This window comes from Marmota monax, unplaced genomic scaffold (genome assembly GCF_021218885.2).
Source record: "Marmota monax isolate L192 unplaced genomic scaffold, Marmota_monax_Labrador192_F-V1.1 WCK01_AAM20220418_F8-fsc00065, whole genome shotgun sequence".
NCBI lineage: Eukaryota > Metazoa > Chordata > Mammalia > Rodentia > Sciuridae > Marmota > Marmota monax.
Genome location: NW_026694038.1, coordinates 6865762 through 6886087, shown reverse-complemented (window position 1 = coordinate 6886087; position 20326 = coordinate 6865762). Strand labels below are relative to the sequence as shown.

Sequence of the window (20326 nt, the reverse complement as noted above, 5' to 3'; positions counted from 1 at the left end):
GCTCCGGCGCAAAATCCTGCGGGAGAGGGGGTGGGGCGACGCTCTGGAGGCAGCGCGCCCGCCCGCAGCCTAGCTGTGGCTCCTCGGGCTCCGGCGGCGGCGGCGGCGGCAGCGCTCGCCTCGGTGTCTCCCCAGCGCACCCCAGCCGCCTCCTAGCGGCGCGACGCCCGCTCCTACGGTAAGAACCGCACCACCTCCACGCTTGGGCGGGCGGTGTGGAGGTAGTCGGCTTCTGACAGAATCCCGAGGATGGATCTGGACGAGGGAGGAGAGCGGCCCGCGGGATGGATGTAGGGGCTCCGGGGTCAACGCGTCGCCCTTCGCCGCCGGTGTCTTCCTCGGCAGTCTCCTGCACCTGCGGGTCCGGGTCAGCCGCGGCCCCCTCGCATCATTTGGCGGGTGGCACAAGCTCAGGTTTCCTCTTCCCGAGCCCGTGCGGTTCTCAAGGCTTGAAGGTGTCGGGCCGAAGCTCAGCGCCGCCTCCCGCCCCTCGGCTCCCTCCTCAGGATCCCCTCCTTCACTTCCTTCCTTTGGCGCTGTGCAGGGGGTGGCGGGGTGTCGTCGTGTCCTAGGAGTGTGTGCAGGGGTTTCGGGCTGCCCAGACTGAGCGGGCTGGATAGGTCAGCTAGCGGCCGGGAATGGGGGGCGGGTTCGGGGGAGAGGGCGGCTCAGCGCGCTGATTGCTGGCGGAGAAGGAGGGTTGCTGCAGAGTACCAGCTGAGCAGGCGACAGTTAAGTTTTCTGATCCCAACATTGACTGCGGAGCGGGTACTGAAATCCTATGCAAAGGCCTTGAGGGATATTTCCCTTCTGGAAACAATACCGGGGTCCATCAGCATGCTTCACCTTGTTCTGTTTTTATTTGCCTAATGTTGACAGCTGGAGTTCTAGTATTGTTCTTGAGTCATGGCTTTCTAACTCAGCACATCTTGTAGAACTTCAGGGATCATTCTGTTACCCATTTTATTTTTAGCCTGGCAGAACCAAGGAGCTGCTTTATATGAGCATACACCAACCCGGGAAGAAGAGTGTGGAACAGTTTAGTAATCTCAATATGTAATTAACATGCCAAGTAATCTTAAAATTCATGGTAAATGTATTAGAGATATTACATTTGCTTTCCTTGTTAATGGTATATTCTGCTTACCTTGAGATTAGGTGAGATACTTTTATTGTTTTTGATTTGCTTTTACCAACATTTTTAAATGCCTCCCCCACACACACCGCTCCCGCTTTTGCAATATTCTTAGTACTTGATCTTAGACATTTTTGTAAAATTAGTTTTTTCCAAAACCGGACTTTTTCCACAACGTTTTTAATGTTGGAAGAGAAATTCTGAGAATTTGAAGACTATGGACTTTTAACCTAAAGAGCCATAAAACAACAGTTTGAAATCCTTACTTGGATTTGGGGTACAGACTACTAATTTTAAGAGAAGGAAATTGATATGACTTGTCGATAGTGGCTCAGCCTGCCGATTCCAGAGGAAAGGAATCTAGAGGACTGGGAGTAGAAACAAGGTGGTTCCTGGAAAATGTTTTGCTCTGGAAAAGCCTACCTCCTACGCAGGGAAGTTGTTTGTATGCTTCATAGTATTAATTTAAATGTTGGGAGTGTTTTTGTCTTCTGATTTTTACCGCTTTCTGGCAGAGCATGAAAATGTGGTAAGCAAAGCAAATATAGTGTACAATGGGGGCACTCTTGAATACTTAGGCCTCAGGAGTCAGTCCCAAATTGGCACTGGATGGTTGGCTCTAAAAATAAAAAAGGTATCCTGATTAAGTTTTAAACCACAAACCTTTTTGGTTAGTCCATTAAATGCATAATTGCAAGGAACTTGGGCTGGCGATGTGATTTGGCATGTGGTCCTGATTTGATACCCCAGCACCCCACCCAGCCTTCCCCCAACAAAAAAGCAAGGAATTTGTAATGACAAAAGTGTGGTTAGACTGAGCCAAAGAGAATTTATGGTGGCATGTTGAAAAAATGAGGATCAGAAAATGGTTGGGACTACCTAATTATTATCTCATTTAATCCCTATCCTATGAGATAGGTACCATGATTACCATGATTTCCTTTCTGTTTTTAGATTAGTTAGCCAAGATTTAGGTTAACTCATTTTTTTTTTTTTTAAGATTTTGGTGCCAATTGGTCAGTGGATTCACATCTAACCAATCTGATTCCAAGCGGTTATGCTTTACCAACACAGTACAGTGGCTTCTTAGAGACCTGTTAGAAGGAGACTAATCAGTGGGAAACCATGCTGCAAAACCATGAAATGAACCCAGTATTGGACCAATTTTATAACAGTTTGAAATCATTTTATAATAGGCACTGTTGAGTGTTGCTTAAGATAACAGGATCTAGTCACCTTCCCTGTCTTTGAGGAGCATCATTTAGTGGGAAGATAGATATTTAAACAAGTGATCATCATACAGTACAATATATACTATAAGAGAGTAATTCAGAATTGGTGGTTTTATGGAAAGAGAATATAGTTAAAGTATAAACTAGAGTTTGAATACCTGTTGGGCTTTGTAGTTTTGAACATTATACCAAGTATCTTTCAGCCTCATTCTCCTTATCTGTTTAGTGGAGAAGATGATACTTCAAAGGGGATATTAAGCATTAAATAAAATTAAAGTACACATAATAAACAAAATAAAAATAAAGAAAAAATAAGAATTTTAAGAAAGATTGGGTTGGGAGGTTCAGGGAGGAGCTACCATTGGAGCTTGGTTTAAAGGTTGTTTTCATAAATGGGAAAAGAAATTGTTCAATACAGATAGAACAAGAGAAGGTAGAGTCTCAGAATAGGGATATAGATTATTGAAGGAATGGTAAGTAATTGTGGCTTCATATAAAAAAGAGTTGAGAAGACCAACTTTAAATAGTAATTATATGTAAATGTGACTGGGCAAAGTTAATATTACCCAATTTTGGTAGTTGCAAATTGCATATTTAAATACTAAAACTATAGATACTTTTTCTACATTTTTGTTTACTATCTGTCTTTCAATGCTTATTTTCCAAAAGCCAATTAAATCTCTTATTTCCAAACATGTCCCCAGAGCAATTGTTTTATTATTCATTGAGATATTCTATTCGCTCTGTAAAAGACAACTAACAAAACAAAACACTACCATAGGGTCCCCTCTCCCCCAGGACTAAGGAATGAGCACTAAGGAATGAACCCAAGAGCCTTCTCTGAGCTACTTGCCTAGCCTTTTTTATTTATTTTTTTAATTTTGAAAAAGGTCTAAGTTACCCAGGCTGGCCTCAGATTATAATCCTTCTGCCTCAGTCTTCTGAGTAGTTGGGATTACAGATGTGCACCACAATGCCTGGCTACTAGAGGCATTTGCACTTAATTTGTGGGACATATTTTGTGATGGTTGATATAAGAAGAATCTCAAAGTGACTGTTGTCATCCCTTCACCTCTTTACCTATTTTGTAGCCAAATAGAGTTGATATTGCAAACTCTCTTTTGCATATATGTTGACTTATCTTCTTAAGCCTAGTTTGAGACCTGCTTGTGGGATAGAATGTTTTCAATTGGGCCTGCTCTTGAAAATTTGAGAAAACTACTTGCATTGAATTTGTAAATGTGAAACATCACTTGATGTCAGGAATCATATGACTGAATTCGAAACTATTAAATGACATTTAGCCTTCTGCATTTTTTGTCCGGCTTGTTAAAATCTTATATAAATAGTGAAAATGACACAATAGAAGTGAGTTTTTTCAGTTGAGAATAACTCACTATATCCTAAAACAGGTAGCTTTAAAGCAATAAGAAAAAAAATTTATTGGACTTCATTCTGAGTAATGAACAGGAACTGAGGCAGGAAATGGCTGTGGCTGAAGAACTACCTGATAATAATCGTAATGTAATTAAATTTGACATTTAATGAGAGGAAGTAAAGAAAAAAATGCATACTGTGCAGCTTTCCAGTTGTAGAAATAGTAGAGGAAGTGACTGTTAAAAGTTTATCTAGCCGGGTGTGATGGCACAAGCCTATAATCCTAGGGCTCTGAAGACTGAGGCAGGAGGATTGATTGAAAGTTCAAAAAGTTCAAAGCCAGCTTCAGCAATTTAGTGAGGTCCTAAGACACTTAGTGAGACCCTGTCTGAAAATAAAAATACGAAGAGCTGGGGATGTGGCTCAGTGTTTAAGTGCCCCTGGGTTCAATCCCTGATACAGAAAGAGAGAGAGAGAGAGAGAGAGAGAGAGAGAGAGAGAGAGAGAGAGAGAAAGAAAACGAACACAAACAAATAAGCCCCCAAACAAACAGCTATCAGCTATATCAAAGATATGTAGTAAGCACTCAGGTTTGTTGTGTGAATGATACTACTTTAATAATATATTCAGTGTTAGAAGTTACAGGTAGCAAAAAATATATGAAAAGTATATGGCACAAGTTTTAGTTCTTTATAGTCCTGGGTTCTAGTCTCAATTTTAACATCTACCAGTTCTGTAACTTTGGGCTCATTATGTAATCTTTTTGAGGTTGTTTTTTTTTTTTTTAAATGATGCAAACAGTTTATGTCCTCCCATACTGACAGATAAAAACACATATTCTCTAAGCACAATGCTTATAGTCACAAATAACTTTCTGCTTAAAGACAATTTCAATTAATAACCACAATAGGAATTTAGTTATTTAATGCAACCACTAATCTAACATGTCACCAATAAAATCTAAGCAGATTTATCTCAAAACCAGGGTAATATTCATTGGACATGCATTAATAATCTATACAACTTAACATTACACTAGAAAAGGAATTTATAATTTTTGGTGGTTTTCAAATTTCATGGCACAATTTACCAAAATAAACTGTAAAAACAGATTTCAAATATATTCACTAAAATGGTAAAAATTGAATAAGCCTTTAAATTTTTATGCTCAAGATTTAAAACATCAAGCTGGCCCCAATCTGTCAAAATTGACAGATAAATATTTACAACGACTAGACAGACTTTAGTTACAGCAGTATTGGAGGTCTACTACCTCCTTTCAAAACCCTTTGAGGTTAATTTCTCAGTGCAAACATGTCTTTGTAAATACTGTGGATAGTATAAAATTTAAAACATACTTACAATCAGGACAAGGATGAAAAATAACACGTAAGTCAGTCTTTTTTCTGACCTGTTAACATAAAGCCTTCTGGCTCCCAGTCAACACTGTCCCTTAATATAAAACTAGTAAGAGTAGAATGACTTCATCCTGTAGTGGCTGACATTCTTCTACAGAATTACGTTTCACTATTTATTAAAGCAGGACTTGAGCTCCATTAATCTGCTTCTACAGGGTATAATTAGCAGAGTACCAATTTTATACACTGGTATAGCAACTCAAAATGCTAAGCACACTTTTCAAACAGAAGCAAACCTATTTTTTTTTTTTCCATGTACCACATTGTTCTCAAAACTTACATGGCTACCAATAAGAAAAGAATTAGGGAAGCTTTGAAAATATCTTGTACTTTTCATCAAGGCTAAAGTACAAAATCTCTCCATATTTTTTGATATTTTAATAGGGAAAAACCATAAAACATACAATAAGGAACTAAAGTGTTAGTAGGAACTAATACAAAACGCTTAAGTTGAGGACTACGAATTACTATCAATTTAATTTTTCTTTTTTCAGTGAAATATGTCAATGCCCCATGTGCTCATAGAACTTAAGATTTTGATTTTCTTCCCCATGACCAGAATATCTAAACTTACAGGAAGTAACAAAAAAAAAAAAAAAAGGCAAAAAAATAACATTGCATGACAATAGAAATCAAGTTCATAAAGAACCTCTTTTAAAAATGAAATGTTTTGGAAGAAAATACCATGAAAATAATAATCCTATGAGAATTGTTTTTAAGCACAGTAAGTTTGAGCCTCAGTCGTCATGAAGATATTACAGTTTATATAGAAAACAATAAATATACAAGACTCTAAAGAAAAAAAGTCAGAATACATATTAACAATCTATAGGCCTAAAAAACTTTGAGGGGAGAGGGGAAAAGGATGGCCAACTGAATCTTCACTTAAGAATACAGAACTATGATAAATTCCTAGGTCAAAGATGCTCCCAATGGAACTACTCTGTGAAAGCACACAACTTAGATATATTCCTCAAAGGAAAGCAAAAGTAATGCATAACTATAATCCCTTCCAAAAGTAAATCTTATATTAAGGGGAAATGATTCTAAAAGTGTAAACAAGTCTGGCTCAGAAAGAAAAAATTGAACAGCATATCCAAGATCTTCTTCATAAAAGTAATGATGGTACATCTTTAATGTTAAAGAAACAGGCTATAAAAAAGTTCAGTCTCAGAATTGGTTTTTAAAAGCTCATTTGTGCTCCTTGGTGGGTGTGTAATAAAGTTCCCTGGGTTTATTCACTTTCCAGTACTTCTCACTGACCAATTCCAAAGAAAAAGAGCCATTTAATATAGTGAACTGGCCACTTGCTGTTGCTATATAAATGGTATACTGCTTCTCACTGGCTGTATCAAGGTTCATCTGGTTTGATTCTCCCTTGCTTCAAAGTTCTTGTAAAGCTGATCTCACAGCCAGATACTTGGATAAGTGATCAACAGTAGCATTACCTGAAATCTTTATATATCTTGTCTGTGCATTGTCATCTTTTTCCATAAGTGTGGGATGAGGCCTGAATACTAATTCAGTTTCACTAGCACCATCCATTACTGGATCAGTTGCCTCTGTTGCATTGTTATTATCAAGTTCAAGCCCAGAATCATCATGTTTTGGTCCATTTGTTACTAGGACCTGCTTCCTGATTGCTATGTGTGAATGCATTACTACAATGTGAACTGTCACTGTCACCATTATCTTCTGTTCCACTGCCATTTTCAATCTGTTATTTCTTGCTTCACTGTAATCTGTTTATGGCCGGTATCTTTAGTCCTTCCTCAATGCTGTGACTGAGTACCTGTTGATTATTGTGCTTGTTGATTCTGGCTAATACTCTCTCTTGATGAGCTCCGTACTTATCATGACTTGGATAAATTTTGCTGATGAGTGCATCAAAGTTTGGTCTGGCCTTAGTGATCTTTTGGAAACTAGCTTTTTCCAACAAGTAGGAGATTATTTTTTGCCACTTCTAAGGGCAGTGATAATACAATCTGTACAAAAACGATGCAAACACTCCTTTGTAGTCATGGCATTCTTCAACATATCCAAACAAATTGGGCACATAATTCACTGTGTAGACTTCTAGGTGAAACCACAATTTTCAAGCCATCTGTTATTGCCTCCTGAGGTGTTTGTTGTAATTCATATAAACTGAGTTCCCTTGTTTTGTTTAATGGTTGAGTTCCATTTGCACAGCCTGAGACATTGCTTTGCAGGAGAGTCCATGTTTTTCACTTGGCGGTTAAAATTTCATGGCTTCTACCCCAGCTGGGGCTCCGCTGGTCGGGGCCAGAGCGAGACTCAGGTATTAGCCGCTGCGCACAATATTGAAGTTCAGTCTTATTTATTTATAAAATACTGCTTTGCCAGATTTTAAGAATTAAATGAGATACTGTATTTAAAGCTCTTGAAACAGTGCCAAGTTTATAAGACTTGCTAAAAAAAAAAAAAAAAAAGCCCTTGTAATTATTTGGTACTTGTCAAACAGTTTTTTATTTTTATTTTTTTAAGACAGTTTCCAAATAGAGGTAAGGAAAACCAGAAAAATGGCAGACAATGAAACTGAACCTTGAAACAATAGGATGTTAAGTAGTTATAAGGTAGAGTTGAATAAAGAATCATTTCAACTCCATACAAAAGAAGGGAAAATAGGGGCTGGTATTGTAGCTCAATGGTAGAGCGCTTGCCTCGCATGCATGAAGTCCTGGGTTTGATCCTCAGCACTGCATAAAAATAAATAAATAAATAAATAAAAATAAAGATATTGTGTCCATCTACAACTAAAATATATATAAATGTATATACAGATAATATATATAAACAAATTCATATTATATATTAAATATATTATATAATATATGAATTATATATAATATTATATTTTAACTACAAATTCATATAATATATATTTTATATATAATACTATATATTTTATATATTATATATATAATATATAAAATATAAATACATATATATATAAATATGTGTGTGTATATATATGTATATATACACATATATATATATATGGAAAATAGTTTTACTGTCTCAAATTTCTTTTTGGAAGAAAGTATGTGAAACTTATTAAACTGGTAGAGTGAATAGAATTTGTTATTCTAAATGACAATTAAAAATCATTAAAATTTGGTCTTAGTGCTATGAATTAAAGTATATAGGGAAAAGGACTTGTTTTCTCAAACCTCTTAACTTCTTATTTAGTCCTAAAATTCTTTACAAGAGGCAAGACATTAATTTTATAAAACTTGCAAGAAATCCTTGAAAGATAGAGCAAGCTAATATAACTGCACACAGTTTCTAAGTGTTCATTCTATGTCTCCTGTTGCCATCTCTATTTTTTGGATGCTGAATCTATGAATGTATCATTTGTTGAAAAACAGACATCTTTTTTTTTTTTTTTTCCTTTTCTATTCCCTGTCCTACTGAGTGATTCTTACAGTGTCCAAACCAAGAATCATGAATGTCCGATTTTCTCCTCATGACTAATTAATCACTGCATTTGATCATTTTTCTAATTATCTATCTTTCAATCATGCCCTATCCCAATACCCACAATTAAACCAAAGCAAAACCCCTTTACTTAGTTTAGGTCCTCATCATTCTCCCCAAATTATCCTTAATTTCCTTTGAATTTGCCTCATATTATTTAATTCTTCACATAGCTTCCTTTCAGAATGATGTTGCTGAAATACTAACATAATCATATAAAAATTATATCCGTAGTGCTTTCGCATGGCAGGTAAGTATTCTTCCCTCCGTGTATTTTAGGCTTTGGACAATGCTAAGTGATTTACATATTTAGGCCTGGAGTTTTCTTTGTAGCAAGGATATTAACTACAAATTCATTTTTTTTTAACTAGACAAAGCACTATTCAATTTATTTGTTCTTGAGTATTATAGATTTTTATCTTTGACGACATTTGTTCATTTAATGTAAATTGTTAGGTTTATTGACATAAATTTGTTCATACTATTCTCTTAACTATCTTTTTTTTTTTTTAAAGAATTTTTTTAATATTTATTTTTCAGTTTTCGGCGGACACAACATCTTTGTTTGTGTGTGTTGCTGAGGATAGAAGCCTGGCCGCATGCATGCCAGGCGAGCGCGCTACCGCTTGAGCCACATCCCCGACCCCTCTTACTATCTTTTTAGTGTCTACAATCTGTAGTGATATCCCTACTCTCATGTCTGATTTTAATTTGTGACTTTTCTATTTCTCTCTCTCTCTTGCTCTTTTTTTGTTACCTGTTTGGTCTGGCTGGAGGTTTATCTGTTTTATTGTTCTTCTCAAAAACCAGATTTTAGTCTTAATTTTTCAGTTCTTAATTTCTCTGGTTTCTTATTTCCCTTCTGGTGTTTACTTTGTATTTTATTTGCCCTTGATTTACTAATATCTTAAAATGGAAACTTAGCTAATTAGTTTGGAAGATTCATTATCCTCTAAAATAGGTATTCAATGCTATAAAATTCCCTCTAAGTAGTGTTTTCACTGCATCCCACAAATTTGATTATATTTTCATTTTTATTGAAGTTTAAAGTCTTCACTGATTTCCTTGACCCCTTCAGTTATTTAAATTATGTATATGAGTTTTGAAATATTTGGGGATTTTTTTCAGTTATCAATTTCTAACGGATTTTATTGTGGCCAAAAATATATATTGTATAACTTGAATCCTTTTTAATTTATTGAGTATTGTTTTATTACCCAGAATATGATCTGTTGTTTTTAATGTTTCATGTGCACTTGAAAAGAATGTTTGGTGGGTGTTCTATAAATGTCAGTGAAGTCAGGTTGATTAATAACATTGTGCAAGTCTTTTATGTCCTTGCTGATTTTCTGTCTACTTGTTCTGTCAATTTTTGTGAGAAGTGTGTTGAAATCTCTGTAATTGTGGACTTGCCGATTTCTCCTTGAAGTTCTACCAGTTTTTACTTCATATATTTTGAAATCTTCTAGACATATGCATATTTAGGATTTTATGATCTCTTAATGAGTTAGATTTATCATTATAAATTGCTCTCTTTATCCCTCTTAATTTGCTTTGTGATCTACTTGTTATAGTCATTCACTTTTCTTTTTTATAATTAGTATTAGCATGGTATATTATTTTACTTTTTATCTGTCTTTTTGTTTATATTTAAGGACAGCATATTGTTGGATCTTGCTTTATTAAATCCAGTTTCCCAATCTCTGCCTTTTAATTTAGGCCATTTACATTTAATGTGATTATTCATATTGTTGGGCTTAAAACTATCATCTTACTATTGTGCCATCTGTACATTTTGCCTTCTTTCAAATTGAGTATTTTTTAATCACACCATTTTATGTTCTTTTTTTTGTCTTATTATCTTTAGCTTTTTTTTGTTTGCAATAGCTAGTATACATTTTTAACTTATCACATTCTATTTTTTAAAGATTTTTTTTAAAGATGGACACAATATCTTTATTTATTTTTATGTGGTACTAAGGATTGACCCAGTGCCTCACATGTGTGAGGCAAGCACTCTACCACCGAGCTATAACCCCAGCCCCTTATCACAGTCTATTTTTGTATAAAAAAGACTTTATATAAGAAGTATAACACTATTATTTCTTCTCTCTCAAACTTTGTGCTTTGGTCATATGTTTTAGTTCTTTACATGTTATAAACCTCCCAGTATAATGTCAATTTTTAAAGCTTCAAATATTTCTCTTTTGAAGAGATTTAAAAACAATATACCATTTTCAAAGATCTTCATTCCTTTGAGTATAGGTGTAGATATAGATTTACTTCTTGTGTCATTTTTCTTCTGTGTGAAGGAAACATTTTAACATGTATTATGGTGCTTATCTGCTTCTGATAAATTTCATCAGCTTTCATATATCTGAAAAACAATTTTAAATTTTATTTTTGAAATATATTTTTGCTGGGATAGAATCATAGGATGACAAATTTATCTTTTACCACTGATCTTAAGCACTTTTATTATATTGTGCTTTGGAGGGGTTTATTATGCTTGAGGTTTATTAAATGTCTCAGGTCTCTGGATTTACTTTTACATCAATTCTAGGAAAATTGTGGCCATTGTTTATTCAATAGTTTTTCTGTCTTTCTTCTCTTATTCCAGTATTCCAGTTACACTTATATTAGGCCACATGATAACCAACAGCTAACCAGTGATAACCCACAGCCCACAGCTAACCAATGCTCTGTTGTTGCCTTTTTTTTTTTAAAGTCTTTTTTTCTCTTTCCTGTTTTCATTTTGTATATTTATTGCTGTCTTCAAGTTGACTAACCTTTTCTTGCCAGTTTCTTAATCTGCTGTTAATCTTATCTACTATATTTTATCAGATATTGAATTTTTCATCTGTCCAAGTGCAGTTTGCATATTTTTTTTTCATTTATTTTGTTTATTTACTTTTATGTGGTGCTGAGGATCGATCCCAGGGCCTCACATGTGCTAGGCAAGTGCTCTACTGCTGAGCCACAACCCCAGTCCCCAGTTTGCATCTTTTTATCTTCCATGCCTCTTTTTAACATTCTTATGCTTTTGTGTATTTTCTCAAATATTTCCTAAATTTTTTTTTGTTCTTTTTAGAACATAATAGTTTAAAAAATTTTGGTAAAAACATATAACTTGGAATTTATTATTTAAGTGTACAGTTCAGTGGTGGTAAGTATATTCACAATTGTTATGAAACAGCTCTCCATGGCTTTTTCATCTTGCAAATATGGGATTCTGTATCCATTAAACAATAACTTCTTCCCAGGCAACCACATTTCAACTTTATGTCTCTGTGACTTTTTCTGTTCTAGGCACATCATGTAGGAATCATACTGTATTTGTCTTTTTATACTGACTTATTTAATTTGGCATCATGTTCTCAAGATTCATCCATATTGTACTATCTGACAGTATTTCCCTTTTTTTAAAGGCCAAATACTATTTTGTTGTATGTTCAAATTACATATGATTTTTCCATTTGTCCACTGATGAACATTTAAGTTGCTTCTATCCCTTAATTATTATAAGTAGTGCTGCTTTGAATGTGGGTGTGAAAATATCTCTTTGAGACTTTGCTTTTAATTCTCTTGGATATACTTTTAGAAATGTAATTGTTAGATCATATGGTAGTTCCATTTTTAGTTTTTTTGAGAAACTTCCATACTGTTTTCCAAACTGGTTATTCTGTTTTATAGTTCTAGCAATAATGCATAAAGGTTTCAATTTCCTCACCATTATTTCTTATTTTCTGTTTTTATTTTTAAACTGATAGTTCATTGTGATTTTAATTAGTATTCTTGGTAATTAGTGATGTTGAACATCTTTTCATATGCTTATTGGCCATTTGTATATTATCTTTGGAGAAAAGTCTGTTCAAATCCTTGCCCCTTTAAAAATAAGGTTATTTGGGGCTGGGGTTATAGCTCAGCGGAAGAGCGCTTGCCTCACACATGGGATGCACTGGGTTCAATCCTTAGCACCACATAAAAATAAATAAATAAAGATATTGTGTCTTTCTTAAAAAAAAATCTTTAAGAAAATAAGGTTATTTGATTTTTTTCTTGTTGAATTGTAGGAATTTATTATATATTTTGGCTATTAACCCCTTACCAAACATATTTTTGGCAAATATTTTCTCCCATTCTGTAGGTCCTTTTTATTCTATTCTGTTGGGTCCATTGAGGCACGACAGTTAAAATTTGATGTAATCCATTTGTCAGTTTGTACTTTTGTTGCCTTGTACAAAAATGAATAAATCATTGCCAAGTCAGTGTAATAAAACTTTGCCTTTGTATTTTCTTCTAGGAGTTTTGTAATGTTATCTTATGTTTATGTCTTTAATCTATTTTGAGCTAATTTTTGTGTATGGTGTAAAATAAAGGTCCTCCTTCATTCTTTTGCATGTGAATATCCAGTTTCCCAGCACCCATTTGTGGCAGAGAACGTTCTTTCTCCATTGAGTAGTCTTGGTACCCTTGTTGAGGATCATTTGACATATACACAAGGGTATATTTCTAGGATTTATATTCTATTTCATTTGTCTGTTTTCTTTATGTCAGTACCACACTGTTTTGATTGCTGTAGCTTTATAAATATCTTTTGAAATCAGGAAGTTTGAGTCCTCTAAATTTATATCTTTTCAGAATCATTTGGTTTTATTTTGGGCCTCTTAAGAGTCCTTATGAATTTTAATATGGCTTTTTCTATTTCTGCAAAAAATGCCATTGGGAGTTTGATAGACATTGCATTGAATCTGTAGATTACTTTGGGGACTATATGGATATCTTAACAATAGTAAGTCTTTTAATTCATGAACATGGGATTTCTTGCCATTTATTTGAGACTTTGAATTTCTTCTAACAATGTTTTGTGTATAACAGGTGTTTTAATTCTTTATTTACAAATTTTATCATCTTTGTTATTTCTGGGTCATTACTGTTTTCTCCTTAGAGGTTGTATTTTCCTATTTCTTTACATGCCTGGATAATTTTTGCTTAGATGCCAGAAATTGTATGTTTTAAATTGGAGCTGGATTTTCTTTGTATTCTTTTAAATATTTTTGAGCTGTGTTCAGGGACACAGTTAAATAATTTGAAACAGTTTAATCTTCAAGGTTTGCTTGATAAACATTGTTAGGTGAGATCTGAGCATCCTTTAGTATAAGGCTAATTTGGCCCTACTACTGAAAAATATCCTTTTAAATATCTAGATGTTATGTGTTATTATAGTTTCTGTGTTTTAACTGTGAATTTTCACCACCCCTATATGAGCTTTTGTAATTTTTGTTCTGCCTACTTCTTCCTGGTGATTTTTTACCCCTGACTTCACGCTAGTTTTCCTACCCATACTTGCTGGTCAGGACTCAGCTGAAGAAGGGGGAATCCTTTGCAGAATTCTGAACTTTTCTTTGCAGCTCTCTTTCTGGTACTTTGCCCGGGAACTTCAGCTACCTTAGTGCCTTGAATTCTCAAATCTGTCTTCTCAGTTTGGGAAGACTTGCATGCTTCCTCCTCCTAGCACTGATCCTAGAAACTCTTTTAGACAGCATCCTTGGACAATCATAGGGCTGACTTTTTTGTTTCCACTCTTTTAGGGATCACTGTTCTGGCTATTGTTCTGCCTGAAAAATGTTTCACATATATTGTCCATTTTTTTAGTTTTGTAAGGTAGGAATATTAATTTGGTTTCAATTATTCTGTCATGCCTAAATAGTAGAATTCTTTTATATTGAATTTTAAAGCAATAATCTAAATTAAAAATATTAGAAACATAATTTTTACCATAATTACAATTAAATTCCCCCCACCTTTTTTTTTTGGTACTAGGATTGAACCCAGGGACGCTTTACCATTGAGCTAAGTCTCCAGCCCTTTTTATTTTTTTGTTTTGAGACGGGTTCTCACCAAGTTGTTTACAGCCTCCCTAAATTGTTGAGGCTCGCTTCGAACTTGCAATTCTCTTGCCTCAGTCTCCTGAGTCGCTGGGATTACTGGCATGTGCCACTATGCCTTGGTAAATCCCTTGGTTTTAGAGTGCATTAGTATGGCATGCCTGGAACCAGAGCTTTGATTGATTGAATATGTTTTTGGTTATCTTCACCATTCCTGTTTCACTTGAAACAAATGTAGGCAAATATGATGAGTTACAATGTAAGCAGCTAATTTCTTTTTCTTGTTTTATAAACCCAGTTCTTACTGACAGTATGTGTATAAAATATGTCTAGATAATTTCCAAGGAAGACTAATGAATAATGTTTATTTCCCTAAGGGTATAATAATTCACTTATTGTCATTAGAAAATATTTGTAACACTGCCTGAAAAAACTACTTGACTGGAAAATAATCTTTCATGTTTTGGTTGTTCAATTTAACTTAACCTTGGGAATAAGAGATATTAAGGACTGTTAAAAGTCTTTGTGAGCAAAATGGGCTTATCTATATTCTCATTATAGGTAACTGGAATGACCTTTAGCTTTTCTTCTGATGGAGATGGATGGATTATGTGAAATGGTAAAATTAAACCCCAAGGCTAATTTTCTTGTGCCAGTCCTATATTTCTACTGCAAACACTAAATGAAAAAATTAACTTAATTATAAAAGGAAGGCTTTGTGTATATTATTTTGACAGTTTGCATTTAGACAATTAACATGAAAAAGGAGGTATTTTAAAACTGAATCAAAGTTTATCATAATTATTTTTTCTTTGAATGTGATTTCAGACTAAAAACCAAGTTGCAAGAATAATACAAAGAATTTCTGTAAACCCTTTGCCCAGATTACTCAAATATTAACATTTAACCATATTTACTTTATCCTTCTCTCTTTACACACCTCCCTCTCTGTCTCTCTCCCGCCCTCTCCCTCTCCCTCTGTCTCAGTCAGTTGAGTTATAATATTCCCTTACCTTTAATAGCTTAAGTTTTTATTTCCATAAAACAGGATCATTGTTGTTACTAATTTCTAGTTTTATTGCATTGGAATTATAAAAGATAATTGATATGATTTCAGTTTTTAAAAATCTTTTGAGACTTGTTTTGTCGTCTATCATTTAATCTATTCTGGAGAATGTTCTTTATGCTTTTGAGAAAAATGTGTATTTGGCAATGGTTTGGTGGAATGTTCTGTAGATATTTGTTAGTTTGGTTTAGGGTACAATTTAACTCAGCTGTTTCTTTGTTGATTTTCTGCCTGGATGATCTGTCCATTGCTGAAAGTGTAGTGTTAAGGTTCCCAACTGTTATTGTATTGGAGTTTTTCTCTTTAGGTCTTTTAATATATATTTTAAAATTTATCTGGGTGCTCATATATTGGGTACATATATATTTAGAATTATTTCTTGCTAAATTGACCCCATTATCATTATATAATGACCTTTTTTGTCTGTCTTTAGGGCTTTCATTTGGATTCCATTTGCATGAAATATCCTATTCCATTTCTTCACTTTCAGTCTATGTGGGTCTTTAGAGGTGAATTTCTTGTAAGTAACATATATTTGAGTCTTGTTTTTTAATCTGTGTCATTTATTTCTTTATTTTATGATGCTGTGGATTGAACTCAGGACATGACACATACTAGGCAAGTGCTATACCACTAAACTACAACTTCACTCCACACTTTTATGTCTTTTAATTGGAGAATTTAATGCATATAATTCAAGGTAGTTATTGATAGGTTAGGTCTTACTACAGCCATTATGGAACTTGTTTTCTAGTTTATTGTAGTGCCTTCCTTTCTTCTTCTTTTGCAGTCTCCTTTGTATTTACATGATTTGCTCTAGTAGTATGTATTGATACAAGCTATTTTGAAATGATAGCAAGTTAATATGATCATAAAATTAAGAACAAATAGAAGAACAAGAGAAATTATACTATAAGAAAATTCTACACTTGTACTCTAAATTTTTGTTTTCTTGTAATAAAATCTTTCCCTTAATATGTATGTATGCACATATATACTACACTTTGAATTTCATAGATCCCATTTTGCATTTTTCTGTATTGTCCATTTTTAGCATATTAATGTAATTATTCTCAATTGTTTTGTTAGTCTTCATGCTAAAATAGTAATGGTTCATGTACCATGCTTATTGAGCATTCTGAATTTGTTTATATAATTATTCTTAACAATGAGTTTTATATCTAAGATCATACTCCTACATAAATGCAGTAGAAACATGAAAATCAGGAAATTAACACTAATATAATACTATTTCGAATCTATAGATATTCACATTTCACCATCCATCATAGCAAAAGAAAATCCAGGATCACATACTGCATTTAGTTATGTCTCTCTATTTTCCTTTTGTAACAGTTCTTGAACCTATATTTATATTTCACGATATTGACATTTTTTTAAGTGCTGAGGCCAGTTTTTTTGTGTAACATCCTTCAATATGAGTTTGATTTTTTTTTCCTCCCTCATGATTAGATACAGGTTGTGTACTTTTGGCAGAAACACCTCAGATATGTTACTTTATACTGCCTTATATTAGGAAGCAAATGCTGTAATTTCTCCTTTTACTGGTAATGATAGAGAAACTTGGTAGATATTTCCTTGTGATAACTTCACTATTTTACTCTTTGTAAAGTAAAACTTTTTACTAAGTACTTAGTGGAGAGGTACTTTTGAGTTTATGTAAATATCCTGTTACTCTCAAATTTACCCATTAGTTTTAATATCCATTGATGGTTGTGTATTGTGTGAATTGGTTATCTCGAGATGGTTGCTAAATGATGTTTTTTTTTTTTTTCAGTTCTCTTAATATTTTCTATTTATTAGATGGCTTCTTGTAATGAAGAAAACCTTCCCTTTAGTATGTATATATTTATTTATTCATATCAGTATGCAGTGATAGATTAATATTTTAAACTTTTGCCAATGTTCCTATAATTCTTTGAGCATTTTCTTACTTTCTGACCTAAAACCTGTACTGTCTCTTCTCTAGCCCTGTAATCAGACATTTCTTTAAGGAGTGTGGATTCCTTTTACTATGGAATAGTTCTAGAGATCTGGTTGCTAGGTGTGTTTATTGCTAGTGAAGAGTCATTGCTTCTAGGCCCTCTCAGTGAACATAGTTAAGAGTGTGTGTGTGTGTGTGTGTTTTGGTACTGGGGATTCAACCCAGGGGCACTCATTCACTGAATCACATTCCCAGCCCTTTTTATATTTTATTTTGAGACGGGATCTTGCTAAGTTGCTTAGGGCCTTGCTAAGTTGATGAGATCCTCCTGCCTCAGCCTTCAGAGCTTCTGGGATTATAGGTGTATGCCGTTGTGGCCAGCTAAATGTGTATGTTTAAGTATATATGTGGGGGATATATGTAACATATCTTAATTTTCAGAAAGGGTTATTTATTTAACTGGCATCATGGCTACCAAAAATAAAGTGAATATAGTCTTTGGCTATATGACCAACTAGTCATGTCTTTATTAAAAGAAGTTGTGGCATACACCTGGAATCCTAGCAGCCCAGGAAACTGAGGCAGAAGCATTGCAATCTTGAGGCCAGTCTCTGCAATTTAGTGACCTGTTTCAAAAAAAAGCAGGGGTTGAGTGGTAGAAGTGCCATTGGGTTTTTTTCACATGACTTGTTGGTCATTTGTATTATCTTCTTTTGAGAAATGTCTGTTCAGATCATTTGTCCATTTTAAAATTTGATGCGTTTTTTTTTTAAAACTGTTTGAATTCCCTATATATTCTTGATATTCCTTGTTAGATGTATAATTCACAAATATTTTCTCCCATTCTGTAGGTTGTGTCTTCATTTTTTATTATTTACTCTAAAGAAGATTTTTTTTGTTTGTTTGATGGAGCCCCATTTATCGATTTTTGCTTTAGTGTCAATTTTTATGCTAGCACCATGCTATTTTGATTACTATAGCTTTGTAGTATGTTTTGAAATCAAGTATTATGATGCCTATAGTTCCCTCCCGACCCAGGTGGTCAGTATTGCTTTGGGTTCTTTTGTGGTTTCAAACAAATTTTAGGAGTGTTTTTTTTTCTATTCTGTGAATTATGTCATTTCCGTTTTGATAGGAGTTTCATTGAATCTAAGATCACTTTGAGCAGTGTGGACATTTTAACCGTATTAATTCTAGTAGTCCATGGGTCATCTGTCTGTCTGTCTGTTTGTTTGGTTCTTTCTTTCTCTTTCTTTCCTTTTTCAATTTCTTTCATCAGTGTTTTATAGTTTTTTTGGGGGGTGGGGTATTGAGGATTGAACCCAGGAGTGCTTAACCACTGAGCCATATCCCAAATCCCCTGTATTTTATTTAAAGAAAGGGTCTTGCTGAGTTGCTAAGTGTCTTGCTAAGTTGCTGAGACTGGCTTTGAAATTGCAGTCCTCCTTCCTCAGCCTCCTAAGCTGCTGGCATTACAGGTGTGCACCCCCATGCCCGACCTTATAGTTTTAATTGTAGTGTTCTTTTGCTTCTGTAGTTAAATTTATTCCTAGTTACTATTATTTTTTTTTAGTAGCTATTGTAAATGGGACTCCTTTCTTGATTTCTTTTTCTGCTAGTTCGTTTGGTGTATCAGAATTACTCCTTTTTTTATATCAATCTTATATCCTACATCTTCACTGAATTGGTTTATCAGTTCTAGCTGAAAGCAGGAAACAGAATGAGGCAAGAGAACAAAAGAGCTTTCTCCAACTGAAAGTTCTGTTTAACACTTGTCCTTGTTTTGGAACCAGAACAAAGTCAACAAAGTTGTGACTATACCTACCTGTTAGAAATGTTAGAAAAGATTTATATTTGGGGCAATAATGTGCTATGTGTGTATGTGTGGGTGGATGCTGTTATTGAACCCAGGGTCACTACCACTGAGTTATATCCTGACCCTTTTTAATTTTGAGACAGATTATCTCCAAATTGCTCAGATTGGCCTTGAACTTGCAATTCTCTTGCCCTAACCTCTCAAATAGCTGATGTGCCAACATTTTTGACTGAAAAAGAGGAAGGTGGAATAGTGTGAATTAATTAGCAGTCTGCCACGCCAACCAAGTTGCTAATCAGATACACAGGAAGAAAGCTGGAGTATGGCTCAGTGGTAGAAAGTTTGCCTCACATATATGAGGCCCTGGGTTCGATCCCCAGCATCTCTCTTACCCACACACAAAGAAAAGAAAGACAGAAAAAAAGGGGAAAAAAACACAAAACAAGTTGATGTTTGTAACATGTAAGAGCTCAGGGAATGTAGCACTCCTGAGCCTTTCTTGAAAAATATTACTTACCATAAGTAGTAGTAATGTACTATATATCAAAGAAGCTAAAAGACAAGATTTGGAAAGTTTTTACCAAAAGGAAATGGTAAATGGATAGTTCTGCTTATTAGTTCTTATTTTGCATTTAATTTTTCTATTCCAAGATTGAAATAACTTTTAACATAAAATGTAATGTTTGTCTTCAGCACATTTCCATGAAATATACTTATTTGTTTTCTTTTTTTTAATATTTATTTTTTAGTTGTAGTTGGACTCAATATCTTTATTTATTTTTATGTGGTGCTAAGGATCGAACCCAGGGCCTCGCACGTGCTAGGCGAGCGCTCTATCCCTGAGCCACAACTTCAGCCTTTGTTTTCTTAATAAATATGCTATTTAGTTAATTCTTTATCCTTCCAGATGAAGAATTAAAAACTTTCCATGAAATTGTGGTAATTTATGGC

At 34.3% G+C, this 20326-nt stretch overlaps 1 protein-coding gene and 1 pseudogene across 4 annotated transcripts in view; one reads left to right on the top strand and one right to left on the bottom strand.

Moving 5' to 3' along the window:
* Nucleotides 1-19: 19 nt before the first annotated feature.
* Nucleotides 20-20326, top strand: part of Phtf2 (putative homeodomain transcription factor 2) — a 125744-nt gene continuing 105437 nt past the window's right edge. For 2 of the 4 annotated variants that reach the window (XM_046464155.2, XM_046464156.2), the window contains exon 1: nt 20-178. The gene's annotated coding sequence lies outside the window, so the exon portion shown is untranslated. Of the gene's footprint in view, nt 179-16068; nt 16135-20326 lie in introns of those variants that run through there. The other 2 variants (XM_046464153.2, XM_046464154.2) reach the window with 2 other exon arrangements.
* On the bottom strand, nt 6181-7381 carry LOC124106518 (E3 ubiquitin-protein ligase RING2-like; annotated as a pseudogene).